The sequence below is a fragment of the Mytilus trossulus genome, chromosome 14, assembly GCF_036588685.1.
Source record: "Mytilus trossulus isolate FHL-02 chromosome 14, PNRI_Mtr1.1.1.hap1, whole genome shotgun sequence".
Classification (NCBI taxonomy): Eukaryota; Metazoa; Mollusca; class Bivalvia; order Mytilida; family Mytilidae; genus Mytilus; species Mytilus trossulus.
This window is the reverse complement of record NC_086386.1, coordinates 63,803,782-63,831,640: the sequence shown is the minus strand read 5'-3', so window position 1 is coordinate 63,831,640 and position 27,859 is coordinate 63,803,782. Positions and strand designations below refer to the sequence as shown.

Below are 27,859 nucleotides of genomic sequence, written 5' to 3'. Positions count from 1 at the left end.
GAGGATGAGGATGATTTACAAAGCAACAAGCCACGCTAAATCAGCCAGTCTTTGGCCTTACACCTTGTGATTTTCCGAGAAGCACCAATATGCCAAATTTATTTGGACTTGACCAGACCAAAAATTCCCTCTAGTATCTTTCGCCTCTCTTTTACATGCATTCGAGAAGATCAAACCACATCAAATTAGAGTTCTGTTAATTTTGCAGGATAGTAACACTACAACATAAGCTCTAAGTGAGCTTTTGAACCAATATAATGATTTAGTTTTAGACACCTGTCTATTGTTGAACACTAAATGTGTCTCTCTAGATATGCTTATGTGGTTCATAAGTGTTTCTCGTTTCTCGTTTTTTATATAAATTAGACCGTTGGTTTTCCCGTTTGAATGGTTTTACACTAGTAACATTTTGGGGTGTCCTTTATAGCTTGCTGTTCGGTGTGAGCCAAGGTTCCGTGTTGAAGACCGTATGATTAAAAATGTATGACTTGGACGAAGAGTTGTCTCATGGGCACTCATACCACATCTTCTTATATCTATAATGTGTTTTTGTCGTTTGATTGCTGTCTTATTGACGTATAACACACATCTTCTACAGTTTTAGTTCCGTTTGATGTACTTTTGAATCGTTAAATGAATTACGTCAGTCGCTACCTTGATATACCCTATCTTTTGTTAAATTTGTCGGGTAACTTATGACAATAAGCATTTGACGTCTTGAGCTGAACAGTTTTCTCATTTTTACACAATTCAATCTACTGTGTGATGGTTCATATTCTAGACGCCAGTTTTTGCTCCTTTGTAATAAATCTACATACCAAAAAACAAATATGAAGCTTAGAAATGGAAAAAGATTAAATACTAAACTCGTTCAAAGGGTATCTACACGTCTCAATCTTCAAAATCGCTTATCTAAAAATCCTACCATCGCTAACGTTTTTAACAATGAAAATCGTGGTTACCCTTCTATCGATAAGTGTCATGCCAAAAAAATTACTTACGTGTCCCCGTCTTTCCACTAACAATACAGTAAGGTCCACATTTAATGGTCGCACATTTTCTCTAAATTTTGAAACTGATATTATTTGAAAAACAAACAGTATTATTTATTTACTCACATGAAACAAACCGGGATGCGATATTCAGTACGTAGGTAAAACTGGACGATATTTATCTAAACGCACGCAAGAACACCTGTATCGTTTTAAAAGACCCAATAAATTCAAAAGTATCATTTATCAACATCTTAAGAAGCACAGTCATCCTATTAAATATTTAACAGTTCAACCTTTAGAAGAAGTTAATAAGCAGCCTGGTGAATCTCATTCAAAGTTTGTACGATCACGAAAAATAATTGAATTAAATTGGATCAAAAAATTACAGTCTACCCTCTCGGTCTTAATGATAATATCATGGGAATTGGCAATATATCAAGAACCGATTCTGTTAACATTTTGGATATAGTTTCTAAAACTGTTCGTAAAAATCGTTCTCATGGACGCAGAAAAAATCGCAATCAAAGAAAATTTCGGACCAACCATACAAATATTTCGGACCTAATTTCTATTTAAAAAAAACAACAACGGCAGACATTATCTGTTAACCAAGCTTTGTTCTTTACCTTATAAATAAATTAAATAAAATTTTAGAGGATTGTAACACAATTTCATATTACAGTCCTAAGTAAGAAATTGTCCAAATTATAATGGCATATTGTTATTCTAAACTGTTTCCAAAAATTGATCGCCCTGAAGATCATAAAAAACATTTTATTAAAATAAAGTATGTCAATAAAGGTTTTGATTTTGTAAATATTGCCGGTATTTTTAACGACCATTCTGTTAAAGACCAAATTCCTGAATATTTTGATAATACTGAACTCCCTCTCATTTGTTATATTTACAAGAAATCTACCCGAAAATATGTGTTTAATTATAGCCAATTGTGTAAAGATGTAAATATCACTGAAAATACACCTATGTCGTGTAATTGCAGTAATTCAGAATACACCTATGGCCCAATTTCCCATGTTATAACCTGATAACAGGAGACCTTAACATCGTTCGCGACCGAGAGTTAAAATCATTTCTCAGTAAAGGACCTAAATATCGTCCCCCGTCAACTATTAACTGGAATGAGTGTCGTAATATCATCCACGACTCACTCCGTGCCTTCTGTTTGAAATGGGTAAAACAGGAAAAAGCTGACAAAAAAATCTTTGGACTCTTTTTTTAATTCAGTAATGAAGATAGTTGATATTCGAATACAACATTTTAAAGAACATTAACTTTAAAAACCCTATTTCGCGTATCAAAAATAATTTAACAGAACTAGCCAAGGAATTTGTTTTTGTCCCGGCTGATAAAGCTGCTAATAATATCATTATTGTTTGACGTAAATTTTATATAGAGGTTCTGCAAAAGGAAATCACGAATTCACCAACATTCCAACTGACTTCCTTTTCAGAAAACGACATCTGTAACAAACATAAACTTTTAGCTACTTCTTTACAAGCAGAACCAAACACGATGAAAGTCCCGACTATGTACTGGCTTCCGAAGCTGCACAAAAAACCTTACAAATATAGATTTATTTCATCTTCTAGCCATTGTTCAACTACTAAAATGTCTGTTTTACTTACTAGTACAATTGGTACAATAAAAAACCTGATAATAAATTGTTCAAATAAGGCCTTTGAGAATAGTGGAATTAATTACTTTTGGATTGTCAAAAACTCTTTGGAAGTACTTGATAAATTGCATGCATATATTGGTCATTTTGAATCTGTTCAAAGTTTTTATTTTTCTACCCTATATACCACTTTGCCTCATATTCTTATTAAGAAAAAATTCACATCCCTAATTAACTGGGCATTCAAAAAGTCGGAAAGCGAGTACATATGATCAAACTCTTTTAGATTATTTTTTAGTGGCAATAAACAAAAGAACTATGTCAATTGGACATGCTTTGATACTATTTATGCGCTTGAATTTTTACTTGAAAACATTTTTGTTCGCTTTTGAGATTCCGTATATCGTCAAGTTATTGGAATTCCAATGGGGACTTACTGTGCACCACTTATTGCGGACCTGTTTTTGTATTGTTATGAGTTACAATTTATGACTAAAATTAGCAAAGACCCATCAAAACAACATTTGATACAAAAATTTACCAATACTTTTAGATATTTGGATGATATATTGGCTCTCAATAATGACGACTTCAGTATGTATACTAAAGAAATTTATCCTGTAGAACTTACTTTGAATAAAGCTAATGATAATAATGATCACTGCCCTTTCCTCGATCTTGATATCTATATCATAAACGGGAAGCTTAATACAAAAATTTATGATAAAAGAGATGATTTTTCATTCCCTATTGTTAATTATCCATTTTTAGATGGTGACGTTCCCTTGTCACCATCTTTTGGTGTTTATATATCTCAACTTGTACGATTCGCTCGTGTATGTAACAACATATTAGATTTAAGCGAGAGAAATTTGTGTTTTTCCGAAAAAATATTACACCAGGGTTTTCGATATCACAAACTGGTCAAAACATTTACTAAATTTTATCACCGGTATAAGGAAATAATTTGTAAATATAACTCAACATGCAGACATCTTATACGTTCAGGTATTTCACATCCAATTTTTTATGGAAATATTCTTTATAAAGCACAAAAATGTCAGTATTCTCCTCAGAAACTAACAAAACCTTTAAATAGACTGATTAGAAGGGGATATAGTTACGATACTGTTGTCAGGTCATTAAAGATTGCATATTTTGGCTTTAATATTGATTCACTGATAGGGTCTTTGCATCGGAACTAAACACATTTATTTCTAAAAAACAGTTGTTGGCATGATACGGGTTATGTTCTTCTCATATATTTTATGATAGTATGATACTAAACCCCTAATGGGAGGGATTGTGTTCACCTTGGTCTATGGGTGTATCAAACAAAGGACATTATCATTGATATTATGTTGATAGTCCTAAATATAAAGCTTAATTACGACTGTCACAGAAACTTAATATTAACCAAGAAAACTAAAAATTCTCGCTTCATTGAAGACCTGTTGGTGACCTTCTGCTGTTTCCTGTTCTATGGTTGGGTAACTTGGGTTGTTGTCTTTGACACATTCTCCATTGTCATTCTCAATTTTATTGACCCGTAATGAACCATGAAAATGAGGTCAAGGTCAGATGAAACATGCCAGGCAGGCATGCACAGCTAATAACTCTTCCTTAAAACACATATAGTTGACCTATTGCTTATGGTTAAAGAAAAACAAACAAAGCACAATAACTTAACACTCAGCAATGTACTGTGAAAATGAGGTCAAGGTCAAATAAAACCTGTGCAACTTACATATAGATCATAAAATATTTCCAAACAAATTGCATAAAGTATAAGAAAATAAAAAAAGAAGGTATTTTTTTGGTCCGTTATATTAATCAATGAGAGAAAGATTTCTCCTAGAAGAAATTTAAAGGTCCCAGTGAATAAACTAGGCAGAGAACAATAGCTATTGTATTTATTCAATTAGACAATAGGACTGCCAAAAGTTTAAATGGACAGGTAACTATCAGGTGAATCTTTGGAAAAGTATGATTGGGTTTGCAATATTTATAATCCAAATTCAGACCTGTATCAAGTGCTAATGTTGAATCATTTTTTGTCCCAACTGTTCAGGGTTGGATCTCTGCAGTCATATCCAGCAGGGCTCAGCGATTATTGGTTATTATTTCCAATATTATAATAGAAAGAGAAAAAACTGTAAACAGCAAAGTTTAAAATATTATTTGAACCCCTTTTTTTGCCCCCCATTCTTAGTCAATTGGAATCATAACCCCAAAATCTATCCAAACTTTCCTTTTGAGGTTATAAACCTTGTGTATAAATGTCATGCATTTCTATATAACTAAACTAAAGTTATTGTCCGGAAGCCAACTGTCTTCAGACAACGATAACAACGTGATACCAATAACCACATTTTTTTTCTCCAATTAGATGGCTTCCAGACTAAAATACACACTAAACAAAGCTACATATAATAGAGCCCATGTCATATAAATTGTTCATTTTAGACATTCTATAATTTGGATATAAATGTTTAACTTTGTTGTAAATCTAATATGAGAATTTTAATCAAATCGTTCAACATGAAATTGACAGCCATGTCCCTATAATACACTAAAACGGAGATCTTAAAACACATTTGACAGGAAAAGAAAGGTTTTGAAATAAACAGCATAAAAACTAGAGTTGTGTATTTTTTATTTGCTACAGTGTCAGTCTGGTATTGAACTAAGAACTTGCACCACCATATCACTTATATCTTCCTGCATGAACATCTTCATCTACAATAAAAAGTAGAATTAAATAAAAGGTCAAATTATATTATATTTTTTTTCTTCTGAAAACTCATCAATATTAACATCAAAATTTATGAATTCTCTACATTGCTTTTCATATGATTTAAATAAAATATTACACTAGGAAGAAATGAATCGTGTTACTAACTCCATGCTTCTTTCACTTTCATTACTTTCACAACATGACATTTTTGAATGATGACACAAACTGATTTTTTATGGACTGCAGATGTTGGGTATTTTATTTCAGACAAATCAGTTTCTTTCCTGAAATGTCCAGATATATATAATCACACGTAACCATACCTGCAGTTTATTTCATGTGACAAAAATATAAGTTGAAGATAATTTTTGGCAAGACAGTTTTCACAAGTACAAGCACACTTTTCTCGGGATGAGAGTTATCACTGTAAAAATAAACACTACACAAATTTAATTTTAAAACATTTACCTTTTTACTTTTGTGTTTAAAAGTTGATTTTTCTGCAACAGGTGGATTAAATACATCTATTTCTGTTGAAAACTCATCATATAAATCATGTGGAGGTCTGAAATTGAATAATTCAAATGAAATATATTAATGTAATGCTAGTTAGATAAATCCATTTTACTGTGAGAGAGCATGCTACATTTGACTTAAAATGTTGAAAGATGCAGTCTATTAAGATAAAATAACTAGTACCAGTATAACTAGCAAAGTTAATGGGGTCCAGTGCCAGATCATTGGGAATGGTAATGAATGCAATGGAGTTCAAGCTCATAAATAGGATACAAGTACAACTAAATTGTATGCTGCTTGTGTCATAACCGTAAAAATGGTCCTGGTTCCTCCACTGAATCTAGCAACATATATGAATGTATACTATACTTAAACCAGATGCTCCACAGGGAACAGCTTTACTAAAGGGGCACTAGCTACCAGATATATAAAGGAATCAAAAGGATGATTTTTTTGTTCAATCATAAATGAAAGTGAAATAGTGAAATAATAATTTGTTTTTATCAGCTAAAATGGTTCAATTTTGTCAAATAAAGCTTATAAACTCTGATAATGAATTATTCACTTGCAAGTGAATAATTTGACCTCAATATAACCCTTACAGAAATGAAAAGTTTGCTGCAATATAGCAACAATATAGCGGCAATATTGCAGCAAACAAATTTGTTTGCAAGAAGTGTTTGCAAGAAAGTTGCAGGTTATTGCAGCTACCTGCAATATTCCCGCAATGTTACTGCAACAACATTTGTTTGCAAGAAAATTGCAGCAAGTTTGCTGCAATGTTGCAAGAAAGAATTTGTTTGCCAGAAAGTTGCAGGAACCTTTACTTTTATTATTTAAGGAATGACTATTTGCAACAACTTTGCAAGAAAAGTTTCTTTAATAATGTCAGACATGTAGTAATGCACCAATATTTCAAGCATTTTAAAATATTACATATGACTTTTTTTTAAGATTTTAGGTTCAAATAATGGTTTCTTTGAACATTCGGTTATGGAATTACTTCAAATTATCTAAATTTGTTAAGGTCATACTTTATTTTACTCAGATATATCTGGATATTTGAATATTGTATTTGAAATAATCTTCAAATAACAATTAATACTAATATAAAGAATTCCTAAACTGAATGTTTATCACAATTGTATGATATTTTGAAAGGAAAGAATACTTTGGTATTTATTTCAACAAATTTAATCTAAATAATCATGATAATTGAGTCATAATAATTTTTGTTCTATATGTATTATTATGCCTTTTTGTCACTTTTTTGTGACATTTTTCTATAAACAATATTTTTAATTCTAATATTTTCCATCAAATGAATTTAGCCTCACCTGCAGTTTAATTTCTAGTATCATTATTTTAAAATTATTTATACACAAATTATCTTTCTCGTCTCAATTAGTAATATGAGCTGGTCATGTGATAGAAATGTAATGTGCCATGCACATCTGGTTTTCATTTATCTCTGTGTAGTTGTAAAGACAGGAAGTACCATAAATTAATGTACACAGAGTTTGAGGCCAAATTAAGGGCAGATCATTTCTTCTTTGTAATTTATATTTCTATTATAACTTATAAAACCAAAGATAGAAAAAATGTATTTATAATTATTTTTTTATTACATGTATAATAAATAACAAATATTCAAGATTTAGGCAGTTGATATTTATAATTGTGGGCAAATTTCAAAGGGATCACATTGAAACAATACCCTAAGCAACCTTGATCAACATATATTCAAAATTTGAACTGGACATGAGCATGCATACAACAAACAAAGATGTCTTCTATCAGGAACAAAGTAATATGAATTTCACAATGGATTTAGATATGTTAGATCCAAAAGTTCCAATTGATTCTATTGACACTGGGTAGTGCAGATGATAGCCTTCAGTTGACATGACTCTTGGATTCAGGACGATTGGTGTTTACACACAATTTGGACAACATCTTTTGGTAAGTACAATGGATTTGAATGTCCACCATTTTGAATAAGTGCATGCTCTTTAACAGTTCAAATAGTGATAAATAAAGAGTCTTCTTAATTTAATAGAGTTGGCAAAAGTGTTAGACAATAGATTTATGCACATGAATATTATCAAAATTGTGTAAGACAGGAGATAAATTTTTAAATCTTTTAATTACTGTATGTTTTAGAAATAACATTACTTAAAGTGAAACAAGAAATCATCTAATAAAAGCAGTTTGGTATTAGATTAGAGATCTGTGATTTAACTGCCAGTATAAGAGGTTTGTCAACAAATGGCAACGATATATATAGCTTTCATATATATAGATACACAACTATCACAAAAATTAAAAATAGACAAGACCAATTATGTTATAGTTCAATGAAAAACAAATATTCAAAAAAACAATAACAACCTAGTACTGGCATGAAGTTAAATGTATTCTATAGTTATATGCAATTTCTAGAAGGACTTAATCACTTTTAGACATTGACCCTTTAAGTGAAACAAATTCATGCATAGCAAGTCATGTAACAGTGAGCACCAAATTTTTTATGTTATTTTGAATAGACAGAAAAAATATTACAGTCATTTCTTATAATTTAATTCTAAATTCCATTTTAAACCGTAAAAAACTATGAAAAAATGTTGATGACATCACATTCACATGACTTAATTATGTATATGGGCTGATAACAAAATAACGTCAGCCAATCAGAAGACACGTTACATCCAAAATTTAATTATATAGTAGTAACTTATATCTGTATATCTTTATAATTTTAGTTATTTTTTTTATGTCTACTAATTAAAATTCTTCAACTTTTATTTTGCAGAATTTTTGAAATCAGAAAATTCAACTTTAAGGACAGTGAGACTTACAGAGAAACAGAACTAAAAGCTACACAGATGTAACAAGACAACCTATAGAGGACAGAGACCATTTTCAACCTATAGAGGACAGAGACATTTATTTTTGTTATTATTAAATCATAAATTTTTAAATGTTTAGTTTTTAATTCCAAATTTTACACCTGAATTGTTGAAAGATTTGCTGCAATGTTGCCGCAATATTGCAAGAAATTAATTTTCCTGCAATATTGCTGCAACATTGCAGCTAATAAACTTGCCGCTATATTGCTGCAACAATCACAGCTACTGATTTTCCTGCAAACATTTGCAGCAAATTGTTGCGGCAATGTTGCAGCAACTGTTTGCAAGAAAACTAATTTGCATACGAAAAATGAATATTTGCAGCAATATTGCCGCAACTATTTGCAGCAACATTGCCGCAAATATTTGCAAGAAGCCTTATTTTTCTGTAAGGGAATTCCTTATTCATGTGAACTCCAATTTAACCTCATAGAAAGAGATAGAATAATGAATGCATTTTCAGTGTACAGGTATTTAATTAAAAAGAATGTCAACATTGAAGGTGAAACAAAGGTAAATAATTTGATTAACTGATTCGATCCACACAACATTATTTTTTTAAAAGTAAAAACGACCATAAACATAGATTTTTATTCTATATTACAAAATTTAACAAACCTATAAAAATCCAATTGCACGAGTTGCTTAATCTATTTAAATCTATAAAATTGAGAATGTAAATGAGGAATGTGTCAAAGAGACAACAACCACACCATAGAGCAGACAGCAGCAGAAGGTCACTTACAGGTCTTCAATGTTTATGTTTACATCGCTTTTATGTTCATAGAAGGTCAACTCGATAGTTAATTAGATGGCGTCTTGGCTAAACTTCACATGAAACGATGTTACATCTTATTGAGACCATGTCCTGTAAATTGTTTAATTTATACTTTTGATAGTTTAGAAACATATTTTATATTGTTTTAAATAAAATATGAGAATTTGAGTCAAATTGGTGAACATGAATTTGGCAGCTAGTGCCCCTTTAACATAATTTTCAAGCAGTGTAAGGGAGGTAATCAAGTAATCAAACATATATATAACAGTATTCTTTAAATTTAAATTGGAATTGGAATTGGATTGTCTAAATTGTCCTTTAACCAGAAAAACTCTTTTTTGACCCTAACTTTGCTTAATGATTTGATCTATTACCCCCTTTTTTGGCCCCTGACTTATTGAAACCTCCCTTGGAGCAAGAATCCCAAAACTCAATTTCAGCCTTTCCCTTATAGATAAAAAACCTTATAGTATAATTTCAGAGAGATCCATACACTTAAGGTGGTACCCAACACCTTGACTAAAATTAATTTGGTTCGTTTAATTTTCATAAAATTTTGAAAAATATTTACTTTGACCCTTTAACAAAAATATAAAAATTTCAAAAAATTGAACCAACCAATTTATCAGAAAAATTACACTGGTTATATAGCAGTTTAACAAACACTAATTTTGATCATTGAGAAGCTTAATATTCCCTTAACAACACAACATAATTAAAACGTTTAGCTGATTGTACAGAGTTGTCTCCCTGTAGTGTTAGGTACCACCTTAAACACTAGTTATTGTCTGTAAACTAGAAAAAATGCTTCTTGTTGGCCGTTTTTGGCCCCTTATTCCTAAATATTCAGGAATATTAACCCCAGACTGACAACAAGCCTTCCCTTCATTATATGGAACCATGTGGTACAATGTCAGAGAGATCCATACAGTTAAACATAAGTTATTGTCCCGAAAATTCAGGGCAGATGGAAACTACTCCCTTAAGATTTATAGCCCTTGGGAATGGAAATAATATGGAAAAAATAAACTATTTTAGCACTTACTTCCCATTAATTCTCTTGAGGTTGAAAGGCTTATTGTGTGATTGCCTATAAAAAATAATCATTTCCTAGAAACGAACTCTATGTTGTGTTGTTCTTATTTTAATAAGATGTCATAATTACTTTTTATATTGTAATGGTAACTGTCCTTCTCCAGACACAGGAGCCATTTTACCTAAATGTACTGCATATTTCTTTATGGCTGGATGATAATGACTCTATAAATAAAAAAAAACTCAATAACTTTATTTAAGCTTAATCTGTACTATTAAACAAGAAGACCTCAATTTGGGTGTCGCTTCTCTTATAATCCTGGTACTTTTGATAACTATTCTCTTCTTTTCACAATAAATTAATCATCATGCCTCTGTGTCCTATGGGTACAGTGCATAATCGCATTTGTCATCTATTCAGATTGAGTTATTTTGGGTGAAAAACGAGAAAAAAGACGTCCAGATATAATTCTGTCATTGGGCGAAAATTTAAGTCAGATTAGACTTCCGGTTTACGTTTTTTGTATACTATGAAAATACATTGATACTACGAATACAGTGTATTTTCTGTCTTATATCTGTCATTAGACGAAATTTAAGTCAGATTAGATCTCCGTTTTGCGTTTTTATTTTTACTTTGAAACAAATACATATACATTGTACTACGAATAAAGTGTATTTTCTGTCTGATATCATTTTCAAGTTTACTATCCACGGCAGTCACAGGGTTTATTTGATAGAGAGGGTCTGAATAATATATCAATGACCGCTGTGGATCAATTATTAAACTGAGAATCGACTGTAAAAAGAAAATACACTTTCGGGACGTCTAAAACGGGTGTTTTTAAGATCGAAATTTCAGGATTGACCATTTTGGGATCCGGGATTTCTTTTTTTCGAATTTCAGGATATCGAGATATTTAATTTGTATAATAAATTCAGAACCTTGGGATTTCATGTTTTTAAGCCTGGGATATTGGGATCAGGGCCCCTCCGCAGTGGCGGATCCAGAAATTTTCATACGCAGGGGCCCGTTGACTGCCTAAGAGGGGCCCGCTCCGGTCAAGCTTCAGTGATTCCCTCTATAAGCAACCAATTATTTTCCAGAAAGGGGGGTGGCGGGCCCCCTGAAACGCCCCTGCCCCAACCCCCCTTTAATGAATGTTCATAGTATACAGATAAGCGCTAAAATTATTCATGTGTCATTAAAATTAATAGAGAACAAACCAAAAAAAAGGATTTTTTTGTGGAAAAAGGAGGAGCCGGGTTGGAAAAACAACTATCCTGTCCCAAATTACCTATGACTTTTGATACCTTTTCTGAAATTCTAAAGTCACTTAATGTTTTACAAAAAAAGAAGATGTGGTACGAATGCCAATGAGACAGCTCTCCACAAGAGACCAAAATGACACCGAAATTAACATTTAAAGGTCACCTTACGGCCTTCAACAATAAGCAAAAGCTGATACTGCATAGTCTGATATAAAAGGCCCCGAAATGACAATGTAAAACAATTCAAATGAGAAAACTAACGGCCTTATTTATGTACAAAAAATGAACGAAAAACAAATATCACTAAACCACTAAATTACAGGCTTCTGACTGGAATGTTCATAATACATGTGTACTAAATGTATTTTCATAATGAAATTAATCGAAAACAAAAAATGGGAATTTTGGAAATAAAGGAGGAGGGTCAAAAAAACATTTTCCTGTCCCCAAGTACCTATGACTTTTGATACTTTTCCTGAAATTCTCAAGTCATTAAATCTTTACATAATTCTTCCTACAACACTTTACATCCTTTCAAATACGCTCTGAATGCCCGCGATTCCGCGGGTGTGTTCTAGTATATGTTGAAACTAAAACAGAATCTAAAAAACAAATTTGTCCTGTCTGACCAGTGAATTTTTTGAATTTTTAAACTGTTCTCTTTGAATCAGTGGGAAAATTGAAAATAGCACTTTTAAATTTTAATGCTCCTGAAGACTTTTCTGAATTAACCTTCAATAGGATCACTCAAAGCAAAACATATGAAAGCCAAGTATTTATAAGTTCCAAAACATATGAAAGCCAAGTATTTATAAGTTCCAAAACATATGAAAGCCAAGTATTTATAAGTTCCAAAACATATGAAAGCCAAGTATTTATAAGTTCCAAAACATATGAAAGCCAAGTATTTATAAGTTCCAAAACATATGAAAGCCAAGTATTTATAAGTTCCAAAACATATGAAAGCCAAGTATTTATAAGTTCCAAAACATATGAAAGCCAAGTATTTACAAGTTCCAAAACATATGAATATAACCTAATGGGACATAAAAATAATAGCCAAATCCATATAATGTCATATTAAGACAGGAACTTGATCTATTTGATTTATCATACTCCTGTGTAGTTCTTAAATTGGGTTTTCAAATATCAGCACTTAAAGGAAGAGTCGTAACCAATAGAAGGCCTTTTCAAAAACTTCTCATTTGGATGTAAATTTAATGTAAACTATTTTGGGAACATTTGTATGAAGTCTTGCAAAAACTACCACCTCCTAATAGCCAGACTTATAGACTGCATCATTCAAATTGCAAATCTAACCATCTAATGGGTCAAGAGAAGATGAAGCCTTTTTCTCTACAGTATAAGATTTATATTGAAAATTTTGCAAATATTATCTCTGACTAAATTGGCATCAGCCTGGTAGTTTCTGAAACAAGACAAGACAAAATAATCTAATAAGAATGTTTCTATGGACTTGTTTTTCTACATCTGAATTGATTCAATTGAAGATTTTTTAAATAGCTTCAATGCAAAATTGTTCCCAGTTTGATTATTAGCCAAGGCAATGTTAAAGAGGATGAAAAATGATTTCAGGCATACTTATTTTTCACCTTATTCAAACAGACCAAATATAAATACTTTACCTCAAACTTCATGACCCAAACTTTTCTTCAGGGTAATTGCAATCACTCTAATTGTGTGCATATTTGAATAAAGAGGAAGATATACTTGTTTTATCATACACAATCAGAAGTAAACATCATTCTAAAAGAACAAGGAACTAAAAAGGAATAGGTCCTCAGATTCTGGCCTCAAATTTCAGGTTCATCTGACGAAAGATTTTGACCACTTTTTAAACACTTGAGTGGCTATTTTATTTTATTCAATTAGTTGATGAGAAAGATTTTAACTGATTTATACATTAAAAACGACCCAATTCAAGCTCAAATATTAAAAATCTATCAAATGTGCCGAAAAATGTCATTTTTCAGATGTTTTTTTACAAAAATAAAAGTGGCTGCATCTGTGTTCATCCTCAACCTTTACATATGTTATGTATTATTATCAAATACAACTTACATTTCAATATTCAACATTTAAAATTTAACTAAAATGCTAGAATTGTGAAGATTTCAGTAATTTAGAATGACTGAATGGTGCTAGTACCCAATATTTGTGCATTGTATTGTCAAAAACAGCCCATATCTATGTAGCAGAAGCATTTTACAGTCCAAAAAATAACTAATAAAAATAATTTACATTTAAAGGGAAATTCCACGATTTTTTACTTATCATCTAATTATGTTCATCTTAACACAAAAAACACATTTGCAAAGTTTTAAATTTATATTCCTTCTAATAACAGAGAAAATCAAGTATTTGTAACTTTTTTGGTTGAATTCTCGAGTGGGATGTGACGTATTAGCCCGATTTATTGAATTCTAGGAAAAAATAAAATCTGTTTAACTCTTATATCTTATCGACAATATACGTAATTAAAAGCGCACAGCTGACAAATGGTCATAGTCATTAACCACAATATAAGAATGAACGAAAATGAATATGCATATACCGTTTTGTATTGATGAATTAAACTCCTATTAAATTATCTCTAGTAAATGTTTTCGAATAAATTTCATTAATTATTGTTGAGATTTTTTTCATAAAATATTTATTGAACATTTTTACTGATATTGAACTGAAATTATTTCAGTTCTATTTAACGTTATGGTTTTGATAATCATTTCAATGCAACTAAAGTGTGAGCAGAGTGTGTATATTATTTTGTAAAGGTCACTGTATATTTCCTCGGCTTGAGGTCAATTTGTTTACCTTGTAGCTATTTAGCTGCAGGTGTGAGTTCAAGCGAACACAGGTATAAATGTTGTTTTTTGGAAAGTATAAACAGAAAGGATTAGAAAGGGTATGCTGTCACGATTTTAATACACTAAGATTTAATACAGGATGAGAATAAAGATACAATAATAAAATTGTGTAAATTAATTGAAAATAAAATTCAGATTCGTAATTCCGAAAGTGTATATAAATAAAAGAAAACAATTTTTGATTACTGACAAAAACTAAATTTCTTCATGGTTATATCTTGCCATACTTTTATATTGGTTTGTAAGGTGATTACTCAAAATTGTAATTTGAGAAAATCCTGTTTGTGAGATGTAGATTCATTTCAATACAGAAATTTCGTCTATAAATTTAGTTCTACAAGTGTATAACACGGAGAAGCTCTGAGGGTCCATTACTCCCATTTTGTTTGGGTGTGAACCATCGATGTTTACAGCAATATCAAAGAATAAGATGATGATTGTAGAAAGAACTATGGGCGTTATGTGGCAAATATTACATGCATATCGGACCATGAGTTGTCAATCTGTATGAAAAGATTTCCAATACAACCAAATTATTGAGAAGCAAGGTTTACATGCTATACTCTCGTACTAGTATTACAGGGTTCTTGTGGCGTTCACCTTAGACACACATCTTTTTAACGATGTTTAAAAAAACGACAGAAACAATTTAATGTCATATTTCCATATTTTTTTAAAAATATAACTGAAAGTCTTTTATCTGACAAGAATACCCCTATTTAGCGGACAAGTAATTTATTCTTTTTTCTGTTATTGAATACCAAGAAAGAAAATAAATCCCGAAATTAATTTTAAACTTTGATACTCAAAAGTTTCCCAGCAAAATATTCACATCCCTTGGGGATAATTAGTGTTCATCCAGTGGCATATATAACATTGTGATGACGAATTCCTTCCTTTGTTCGAGAACAATCTTATTGAAATATAAATCTGTGATTTTACTATTTCCTGTGACAACTTCAATGAACCAAAGCAAAATTTATACATCGACCTGTATTTAAATCAAATTGGTTCTCTTCTTCTTCTGGTATACAATAGTCTATCGACATTCAATGATTACATACTGTTGGCATACGTAGACTTTTACAAAACTTTTACCCCAATTTATTCAATATATATGGTTTTTTTCTTATGTTTAATGTATACATGCATATACTTTAAATTGCGCTTTAGTTCAGTAACTTTCTACCCAGTCGTATAAACGAATCGTTGGCAAGTGCGTACATTTTTTTAAATCAATATTTCTGGTATGTTCCAATCTGTCCTTCACCATCGACAATGAGTATATATTACATTTTCCCAAATTCACCCTTGGAAAAAATATTTAAATATATTTTCATTTCATCAAATCTTATTTTTTGGGTATTATTTATATTTTTATGAATAATATAGGGTTATTGCATGAATATTGGGGAATATTGTCCCGAGTAGAATTTTATATTGCACAAGCTTGCGAGTGCAATATATGTTCTACGAGGGACAATATTCCCCAATATTCATGCAATAACCCTTTTATTGTATAGCAATATAATATTTGAAAGTAAATAATGGTTTAAAATAAGATTTTGTCGTTGATGACGTCATTAATATTGAAGAAATATTGCACTAGTGCAATATTAGAATTTATTGCACGCTAACTTTTGGTTACGTTCTGTGGGAAATACTATATTGCTATACAATAATATTCTTTACACCAGAAATGTTATTTATAAACAAGTGTATGAGTTTAGTAATGACAAGTAAGACAGAGTTGTATATTATACATCTGATAGTTCAAAATGGAAAGTTATAAGTTATCAGCCGTGTACACTGATCAATAATACATGCAGAAGTGAAACGATGCATGAACTTGCAAGTCCGACAGGAAATCGCTTGAATACCTGGACGTGTCACCTCACACCCCTCACAATACTTTTGAAAGTAATACCTTTAGCCATGCTGGTGATCAGATGAGGGAAGATTAAAAGATATTTGAAAAAAGTTTATTACTTTAAAGAATTATGAACAAATTAGATTTTCGAAAACAATTTTCACGGAACAATTATTTATGATTTCAACTTTGACTTTTTACCTAATTCCAATATCAACAGTTTAAAAACAACAGACCATGGTAATTTAAAAAAAATAAGAATATTTTCCGTATCAAGTTAGTAAGTCGGATAAATCAACCGTACGATTGACAAGATATCGACACACTATTACGACTACATCGGTTACTGTAGTTTTGTTCCTTTTGGGTTTATAGACATATCGATTTTATTCACCGGGAAAGAAAACAAAATGGCTGAACGCAGAGAAATGATACTCTAAATTTAAAATCGATGGTGATCGCTTATCTAGCGGAATAAAACTTTAATATCTATGAATTTGAGCATTTTTATACCGAATGAACATAATATCAATTTTTGATTTTTTTGCGAAGTTTCCCTTTAAACAATATTGTAAAACTGCTATATTTTGGGGCCAAAAAGGGGTCTTACTGAACCTACTCCTTCACCATTCAGCTTCCTCATCCCTGATCATCAAGTAATATGTTTTTTTACCTCTCTTAAATTGAAGTGCACATTGAAAGTGGTCATAATACAAAGTTAATTAAAATTACCTTATTTAGAAGTCATATGTCCAATGTGATAAGCAAAGATTACAAGCTGGCTATTGAAATTCTATATAAAGATTTACCTTTAAAGAAGAAAGTTCCCATAACATAGTATTATGAGCATGACAGTGTTCTGGTTCTGGTAATTCTGGTAAGTATATACCACTTCCTTGGCTGTCATTATCAAATAAAAAGTCCAAGTATTTGTATGTCTACAAGATTCACAAAAATATCAATTAATCTTTCTGTTGTATTCTTTCATTGGCCGAAAACTAACAAAATACATGTTACATTCCAATAAACATAGATGAATGAAAGAGGATAGACACCAATAGAAAAACGTATGTTCTAATCCATTCTTAAATTAAACATAAGTAAAATAATGACATGAAGCATTTTGAGATATTTGTCATATGTCTTTAGGTTTAAATACTATATTACAACATGTATAGCGCAGGGCTTCCAAATTTTTTCTGAGCCAGCCGGACATTTTATATCTGATCCGGATTTGATTCCCCTAAGTCACAAAAAGAAATTATGGTAATCAGACAGATGGCCATCCCAATGATTGACATTAGATTAAAAACGATATCAAACTTTACTTTGATATGAATTTGATGTTCTGACATAAACTGTTAAAATTGGCATTGCATCATTCAAAGTGTGCACATCAGCATGCTCATATCTGCATTAGACTCTTTATTTGTGCAAAATGATGTTGTCTTGAACTTTATTTTCGTTTTAAAGTCACATTTTTCAAAACCGGATGTTGACTTGACAATGGTAAAACATGGAGTATAAACGGATAAGTAAAATTCGTGTTTGTTTACATAGCACGACTGAGTGAAGAAGCTCTTTCCACGTTATTTCTTCAACAAAATACTTGAAATGAACGTTATATACAGTTATCAATGATAGTTTTAGCATTTTTGAAGAAATGTAGGATGCATAATTAAATTTCCCACCTGTGCACATGCACACACGTGTTCTTGTTCATACAACGTAGTTCTGACGATTTTTTATTTAAAACCTTTTTAAATGTTTCATCAAATCATGTTTATAAATTTATTTATTATAATTTTTATCTTTTGGACTAAATCAATTAGTTTACAAACCGCTGGAATGTAACAAAATAAATGTGAATGGACCGATTAATTTATAAGATGTCCGGTACTGAAAATAGTTTACCTGTCACCTGAACAGGTAGTTTTCAGCTGTCCAACAACTAATTAGCCTTGATTAAAAATAGAAAGTATTGAAGTAGGGGTTGTATTGATAGTAATTAATCATCATGTCACTTTGATGACCGGAAATGTATGGCTGTTAAAGGCAAAAGGTTGGGTCAAAAAGATAGTGAATTTATATGTTAAAATGACCGAAAAAGCCTTTGAAACTAAAAAGTATATGACCGTTTCATGCTTTGGCCAGCCGGACTTTTACCGGACATTATACAAATGAAAGGAATATATGACCGTTTTGGAAGCCTTGGAATAGCGCTAAATTTCTAAAATTGATTTTAAAATGCTAAAAAAGAAAATGACATACTTTCTTAACAAAACCTAACAGAAATAAAAATTCATGAAATCATCATTTGATTTGTACCAAAACAAATTGTTTATATTTTACAACAATTGGTCAACTAGAAGCAAGATGGTCACACTGGAATCAAAATTTATTAAATTTCTACAACCTTAACATAATAATATATTTAACAGAATAGGGCAATGAAATTTATTCACCAATTTTAAATTATCTTTATAAATACAAACAAGAATGTAACCACAGTACATGAATGCCCCTCTCGCACTATCATTTTCTATGTTTAGTGGAACATGAATTTTTGGGGAAAAACTTTAATTTGGCATTAGAATTAAAAAGATCATATCATAGGGAACATGTGTACTAAGTTTGACGTTGATTTGACTTCAACTTCATTAAAAACTACATTGACTAAAAACTTTAACCTGAAGCGGCACAGACAGACGGACAGATGAACGAATGGACACATAGATGCACAGACCTGAAAACATAATGCCCCTCTACTATAATTGTAGGTGGGGCATAAAAAAAGGGGGGAATGAATATGTTCATGGGACAAAGATGACATATGATGCCCCCTATTGCAAATAATGTTAAAAAGGGACATAACTCAAGAACTGTAAAAGTGATGCCACTTTAATTTGTTCTTGATCTGAGTTTTGTGGTTATAAGCATGCATTGTTTTTAAGATTCTTAAAATTAATTTGAGGCAAACTTAAATGAGAAAAGGGAAATGAAAAATTCAGCATCTTTTCCATTTGTAAAGAGGCATTACTCTATAATGGTAGAAGTGACGCCACCAAATTCAAACTTGACCTGTTTTTGTGGTAATAAGCATTCTTTATAAGTTTCAAAACATTTGGTTGAGAAAAACTTAAATTAGAGAACTGAAACCAATTTTGAGATGTCTTAATGTACAGAGGGACATAAAACTTTATGCCCCCTCCATTGTTTTAGGAATACACATTATACTTAAATCCATAAAATAAAATAAAATACATTATATTTAAATCCATGTCTGCATGTGAATGCTATCTGAATAATTAACCTCTAGACTTGACAAAAGTGTTTTTAGACAGATATCTTACCAACATAAAATTACGTATTAATCCAAGGAAAGCTATGGTTCCATTTGGCATCTGTTGCAATGAAAGAGTTGCTAATCTCTTTGTGTAAGACAGAATTCTTTGTTGTGAAATCTAAATAATGAAAGAAATGATAATAATGAAATATAATACAAATTGTTAATAATGTTTCAAATCATTTCATTTCTAATGGACTATACCAATTTCTCAGCCCAAAAAAATATAATAGGGATGCCACTATAATTTTCTATGTTCAGTGGACCTTGGGTCAAAACTCTAATTTGTACTTAAGTCTTCATGAATAAACAGCTGTGTCATGAGCACATGATACACCTGTTGCTTTTTCAAAGTATAAAGTTCAATAACTAATCAATCAATGTCATATCAGAAATTCACGAAGAACTAACTATTAATAGATATCTTTCTGTCACCAAAAAGAAAGAAAAGACAATAACAGTCCACAAAATCAAAATAAAAATGTGCACCAAAAGTGGATGATCTCAGTTGCACTATAAGGTAAACAGATATTGCTCCTCATGTGGTACCAATCATGTTGGAACTTCTGCGATGTCAGATTTGTGAGCAAATACTGTGGATTTATCATTTTTCTTGAGATACCAATTTTCATCATTTCAGAAGATAAACTTATTGAAATGTTAAAAGAAATGAAACTTTTTATTTATGCTTTGATGCAGAATTTAGCAAAATATGAAATCGAATATCAATCCAAAAAGGGTATCAATAAAATAATACATGGATCCACAATAGATGTAAAAGATAAGGTAGTGTAGCTGGTAACTGTTTGATATTATCATGATTATTTTAGCTGCTATATAAACATTAATATACATTTAAATTCAAGCCTTAAAAATATTACCAATCTTTAACGTCTGTTCATCAAACAATCAATACAATCAATCACTAATGGCAAATCATCACTAAAACAAATCAAATACAAAAATGTTTTTCAAAATTGTAGATCAAATACAATTTCAAAATATTTAAAACAAGCATTCAGGTTGTATTACAGGTTGTATTGTACAGCAATACATAGTCCTGTTCCAGTTAAAGATTAATTGTACTGGAACAAAACTATAACTTGATCTTTAACTTATCATGGTGTAAGTTATAATATAACAAATATCAAATCAATATTTTGAAGCATGACAACAAAAGTGTGGAAAACTCATCATTTTAGTGAATTTTCTAAGTTCAAGGAACACAACTCTGCACAAAATCATCAGAAACAAAACAAAAATTCAAACTTGGTCTGAAACTTGTTGTGATAAAACAATGTGCTTATTATTAAATCAATATCTTCATGCATGATGGGGAAAAATGTGGAAATCTTAATATTTGAGTGAATTTTTCAGGTCCAAGGACCATCACAAAATTATCAGATGGGAACTAAATCAGAACTTGATATGATAAATCAAGATACTAAATATGAAATCAATGTCTTAAAGCACAAAGAAAAACAGTTCACCCCTTTTTTACAATACACTATGCGGTTGCCTATTGACCCCTCCCTCCTTTTTTGGGGGCAAATAGTCCAAAACCTGACAATTTCTTAATACATAATTTACATAATTTACAAGTAGTGTAAGGGAGGTAAATCCAAACATACACAAAATTGTTTTCTAAATGTTTTTGTATTACCTCCCTTAAACTACTTTTAAATTGTCTTAAGTGTCCATTAACCATATTCCTAAATGGATTTAGCAATAACCCCCCTCTTTTCAAAAGTCAATCCTAACAATCCCTTTGTGATATGAAAAATTTTGGTATAATTTCAGAGAGATTCATACACTTAAACACAAGTTATTGTCTTGAAACTACAAAAATGCTCATTTGGGCTCCTTTTTTGGCCCCCAACTCCTAAACTGTTGGGACCATAACCCCAATATAAATACTAGCTAAATTATTACTACGGTAGGACACAATCAAACAATGTCTGATTTATATAAGAAAATTTCATTGAACTAAAAAAAATTGTAGAATTTATATATTCAACAGAAGAATAAAAATATTTAGACACTATACGTATAATGTCTTTACTGTGGATTCATTTATTTTCGTGGGTACCAATTTTCGTGGATTATGGAAAACTTGCAAGTTCGTGGATATTTAATTTCATGGTTTTGGGGAAGTCTAGTTACCAGCCTATAGAAAATTTGTTATTCGTTGAACATTTAATTTCGTGGTTCACCAGTACCCACGAAAGCCACGAAAATTGGTATCCCACGAATAATAATGAATCCACAGTATACTGAAACCGAAAAAAAAATGAAAAATGAAAAAAATATATAACAAAAATTTAAAAAAAAAAGTGTTTGGAATTTCCCTCTTGGGGTACCATTTTGGGGTATTTGAGCGTAGTCAAGGCGATAAGACATTGACATATTAAGGAATAAGAAGGGGAAAATGAACTTTATTAATAACATTTGATACTCATGGTATATAAATAACCAATTTGAAGACATAAAAGTTTAAATTCATAAAAGTTTGACCATTGTTACTTTACGTTGTCATGGTCGTGACGTGACGTTGTTGATGAAATACAATAAGGAGGCGGGGCTTATAGGTTAGTTGGGGTCATTGACGTATAAAGCTAACGTTTATACTTATAGCTTTATCTGTATAGTAAAATAGCTGATTGCAGTATAAATACATGTATACTTCTGTAACTATATTCTAAATTGTTTATTTTAAGTTACGATTTCAGAAACCATTGTCTGAAAATTGTCCAGCAAAATAAACAATGCATGCCACCTTTTCTTGACATCTTGATGTATAGCAGCTAATTAACAGTGTTTTATATGTAATTTTATCCTGTAAGTGACCTTTCTACTTTGTAAATTCAGGTTGACAGTCAACATGATGTGATAATTATATTGTTTACATTTATAGTCTCCTGGTATCCTGCTTCTGTCATTGGCGCTTATTTATATTCAAATTACTGCTTAAACTGCTAAATCATGTTGACAAATCTAATGTCAAAAAAGAGCTGACATATGAAGGCATGATATTTCCCTCTCCCTTTTATCTCGTCTTTATACTTTAAATGAATTCTGATGATCACCTATATGATCCTATATAGCTAGAAATACTGCAAGCACTGCTCAAATAGACCCCTCCTCCTCCCCAATACAAGGGCATCAAACACAGTGGTACCCATTGTTCTAAAACATTAATATTGCACATTATTGAGGGGCCAGTTTAACTAAGTTCATGGCCTCAATGTTTAAAAGAATAAAATTCCATAACTGTCTTAAGAGTGAAAAATGTTTTTTTTCAACATTTTTTCAACAAATAAAGTTCCCAACCTCACAATGTCATAAAATGTCAGACAATGACATTACTTTAATTAGACAAACTGTGTATAAATGTGTGTATACCTGCATGTACATGTAAGAGTGTGTTGTACATATGTGTGTAGAACTTGAGTGGGTCAATGTTGAGAGCACTGCCTTGTCCACTGAGGATGGTAAAAGCTGTCAGTATCACATGTAAAGATTCTCTGTAGGTCAGATCCTAAAAAAATATCATCTTTGATCATTTCTTTTTCTCATTCAAATTCATTAGGAATGTGCTGATAGTTAAAATATATTCATATGTGCGAAAAAGTATATATAATATTTAGTTTAAATCATTTTTATTTAAAAAAAACAACGCTGGCAATTCTTAATCCTGTCTTTAGCAGCTTTATACATGTATGTCAGGATTGCTTTTCCCCATTGTGCCTGTTAATCAACTTTTACTTTTTATATTTCAATTCAATTTAGACATGGTTACCTAGTCATATTATATGGAATGATGTAAAACAAGAGTGCAAACTCTGAAATGTCTTACCTACTTTACTGACCATTGATTTTATGATGAAAGTCTTATAGATAAAGGTTTAACTAATATCATAACAGAAGCTTAACATGTATAAAGATCTATACAATTGAGAATGGAAATGGTGAATGTGTCAAAAAGACAACAACTCGACCATAGAACAGAAAACAGCAGAAGGTCACCAATAGGTCAATGCAGCGAAAAATTACCGCACCTGGAGGTGTCCTTCAGCTGGCCCCTTAACAAATATATATACTAGTACAGTGATAATAGACGCCATACTAAACTCCGAAATACAAGAAACAATATTGAAAATCATACAAGACTTACAAAGACTAGAGGCTCCTGCATTGAGACAGGCACAAAAATGCTGTGTGGTTAACCATGTTTATGAGATCCCAACCCTCCCTCTATATCTCTAACCAATGAAGAAAAGTAAACACACAACAATACACACAGTAAAATTCAGTTTAAGAGAAGTCCAAGTCCATTGTCAGAACAGGTAACAAAAGAAAGTAAACAAAATGACATTAATATGTATGACTATTAGGTAAAAGTTGTTTGATCAAACTAAGTTGACAAATAAAACAAATTCATTGTTGACATCCTCATATAGATGGTGCAGGCAAACCTTAATATCAACCAATAAAGCCGTTTCATAAATGATAAATTTCCAAGAAAAGTTAGCTGATGACCGATTAAAGACAACTGAAGCAAAGCGAAGGCAAAAGCTAACACTTCCCTAGCCATTTGGTAAATTGAGCTAAAACTGTGAAAATCAGATTTTTTTTAAATTTCAAGGTCAATTTCTCAATAACAAGATGTCATATTTGTTTAAAATTCTCAGGGTTAAATAATTTTATAATATAGGTCAATTTTACAATTTACATACTCCTTTACTTCTCAAAATAACAGACATAAACTGCAAAACATTGATATTTCAGGGGAAATACCTTTAAATAAACTTTAAACAATATTCTATTTTTTCGAAAGTGCACTAAATGCAATAATACAATAAGAAATACTGGGATTATAGTTTGTGCATATGTTTAACTGATACACCAGTGTCCCAGGTTAGGGGAGGATTGTTGCCTTCTAAGATGTTAAGACAACCACATCCTTTAGGTGCATGTCCCAAATCAGCACACAGTAATCCAGTGGCTGTCTTTGGTTCATATCTGTCAATATTTTTATCTTATATAAATAGTTTAATATAAATAAAGCTGTTAGTTTTCTCATTTGTATAGTATTTTTCATGTCAGGTCTTTTTATAACCTACTAGCATTGGTTTTTCTCATTGTTGAAGGCCATTTCGTTTCCTATAGTTGTCAGCATCCACTTCATATGAACTTATTGAGATAGTTGTGTTGTTGGCAATCACACCACTTTATTTCAAATATAAGTAGTTAGTAGAACAGAGTTTTTACAGACTTTAAAAAATTGTCATAGTCCTTGACATCTTACTCCCAAATATAAAATAATACCATAAAAATTAATCTCAATAAATCTTCCATTTCATACTTTCTCTCAATAAATCTTCCATTTTACAAATTGTGAATTGGATGGAGAGTTGTTTCATTGACACTCATACCACATCTTCTTATATATCTATATACCAATACTACAGTTGCAATATGCAGACATGTCAACTATCCCAATTTATATTTGGGGGTGTTAAACCCCCATGAGAGGTATCAACCCAAATTTGGAAATTCTTTATTATATGAACTTACAAAAAGGTATTAAAGTAAGTAAAGGATATTTAAGTACATGTATATACTCATCCAAACAAAATAGTCAAAGGTAAAATAAAAACTCATGACAATATAAGAGTAGCTTTAAGTCCTTTTACACATTAAATCCCCAAAGGAGATTTTGAAAAGTTGACATGTATGAATATGATTTTGGGTTTATTATTATAAACTAATCATAATGTATCCAATAAACCAATGACTGTATTTTCCGGCGTTTTGCATTTGCGCCGATTTGCATTTCATTTGCGTCGATTTTTTCTTTCATTTGCCCCGATTATTTTTTTCATTTGCGCTGATTTTTTTACAGGTAATTTACAGGTGAAATGATATAAGAAGATGTGGTATGAGTGCCAATGATACAACTCTCCATCCCAGTAATGTTATTTCATTTATCATTAAAGACATCTTCCGATAGCCAGTTGTACCGATATGTTATGAATTGTCAATCATAACATGTATATAACTTTTGTCTCCTGCTTAAAACCAAGAAGTAAAAACCTAAGCTTAAAGCACTTTGTTTATACTAAAATGACTAATTAAAAATATATGTACAGCATTTAAATCCATAAAAACGGAATACATTCAAATCATAAATCTGTTCTTGCCAAGTATGTATGGACAACACGTCTAATATATTCCTATCATCAATTTCATTTAGAGAAAGGAATGCCACAGTAACCCGAAACATTGGGATAGCCATTTACCAATTGCAATGTCACTTAATTTTTCTACATACTATGTGCTCAGCCAATGTAAAAGTAAGAACTTACCTGTAAATCCAATTAGGAAAAAATATAAAATCGGCGCAAATGAAACTAGAGGCTCTAAAGAGCCTGTGTCGCTCACCTTGGTCTATGTGAATATTAAACAAAGGACACAGATGGATTCATGACAAAATTGTGTTTTGGTGATAGTGATGTGTTTGCAGATCTAACTTTACTAAACATTCTTGCTGCTTACAATTATCTGTATTATAATGAACTTGGTCCAGTTAGTTTCAGTGGAAAATGATGGTGAAAATTTACAAATTTTTTGAAAATTGTTAAAATTTGACTATAAAGGCCAATAACTCCTTAGGAGGTCAATTGACCATTTTGGTCATGATGACTTATTTGTAAATCTTACTCAGGAGAACAATATTGCTGTTTACAGTTTATCTCTATCTATAATAAAATTCCAGATATTAACTAAAAACAGCAAAAGTTCCTTAAAATTACCAATTCAAGGGCAGCAACCTAACAACGGGTTGTCTGATTCATCTGAAAAATTTAGAGCAAATAGATCTTGACCTGAATAACAATTTTACCTCTTGTCAGATTTGCTCTAAATGCTTTGGTTTTTGAGTTATAAGCCAAAACTGCACTTTACCCCTATGTTCTATCTTTAGCCATGGCGGCCATCTTGGATGGTTGGCAGGGTCATTGGACACATTTTTCAAACTAGATACCCAAATGATGATTATGGCCAAGTTTGGTTAAATTTGGCCCAGTAGTTTCAGAGGAGAAGATTTTTCTAAAAGATTACTAAGATCTACGAAAAACGGTTAAAAATTGACTATAAAGGGCAATAATTCCTAAAGGGGTCAACTGACCATTTCGGTCATGTTGACTTAATTGTAAATCTTTCTTTGCTGAACATTATTGCTGTTAACAGTTTATCTCTATCTATAATAATGTTCAAGATATTAAACAAAAACAGAAAAATTTCCTTAAAATTACCAATTCAGGGGCAGCAACCTAACAATAGGTTGTCCGATTCATCTGAAAATTTCAGGGCAGATAGATCTTCACCTGAATAACAATTTTACCCCCCTGTCAGATTTGCTCTAAATGCTTTGGTTTTTGAGTTATAAGCCAAAAACTGCATTTTACCCCTATGTTCTATTTTTAGCCATGGCATCCATCTTGGATGGTTGGCAGGGTCGTCAGACACATTTTTTAAACTAGATACCCTAATGATGATTGTGGCCAAGTTTGGTTAAATTTGGCCCAGTAGTTTCAGAGGAGAAGATTTTTGTAAAAGTTAACGACGACAGATGACGGACGACGACGACGACGGACGCCAAGTGATAAGAAAAATGAAATCGGCCCAAATGAAAGAATGATTTTTTTTTTAAATCGGCGCAAATGTCATACGCCCGTATTTTCTAATGTAGCTGTTAACATACAATATCACCTACCTCTGATTCTATCAATTCATTGAAAACTTTATACAGATCATCAAAGAGATCTATGTTTATTAAGTGTGAAAACCTGAAAAAGTATGATATAAACCATCAT

The 27,859-nt window shown here is 31.2% G+C and overlaps 1 pseudogene; it reads right to left on the bottom strand.

The window, feature by feature from the left end:
* Nucleotides 1-5,270: 5,270 nt before the first annotated feature.
* The window catches only part of LOC134695829 (nucleolar complex protein 3 homolog), a 66,727-nt pseudogene continuing 44,138 nt past the window's right edge, over nucleotides 5,271-27,859 (bottom strand).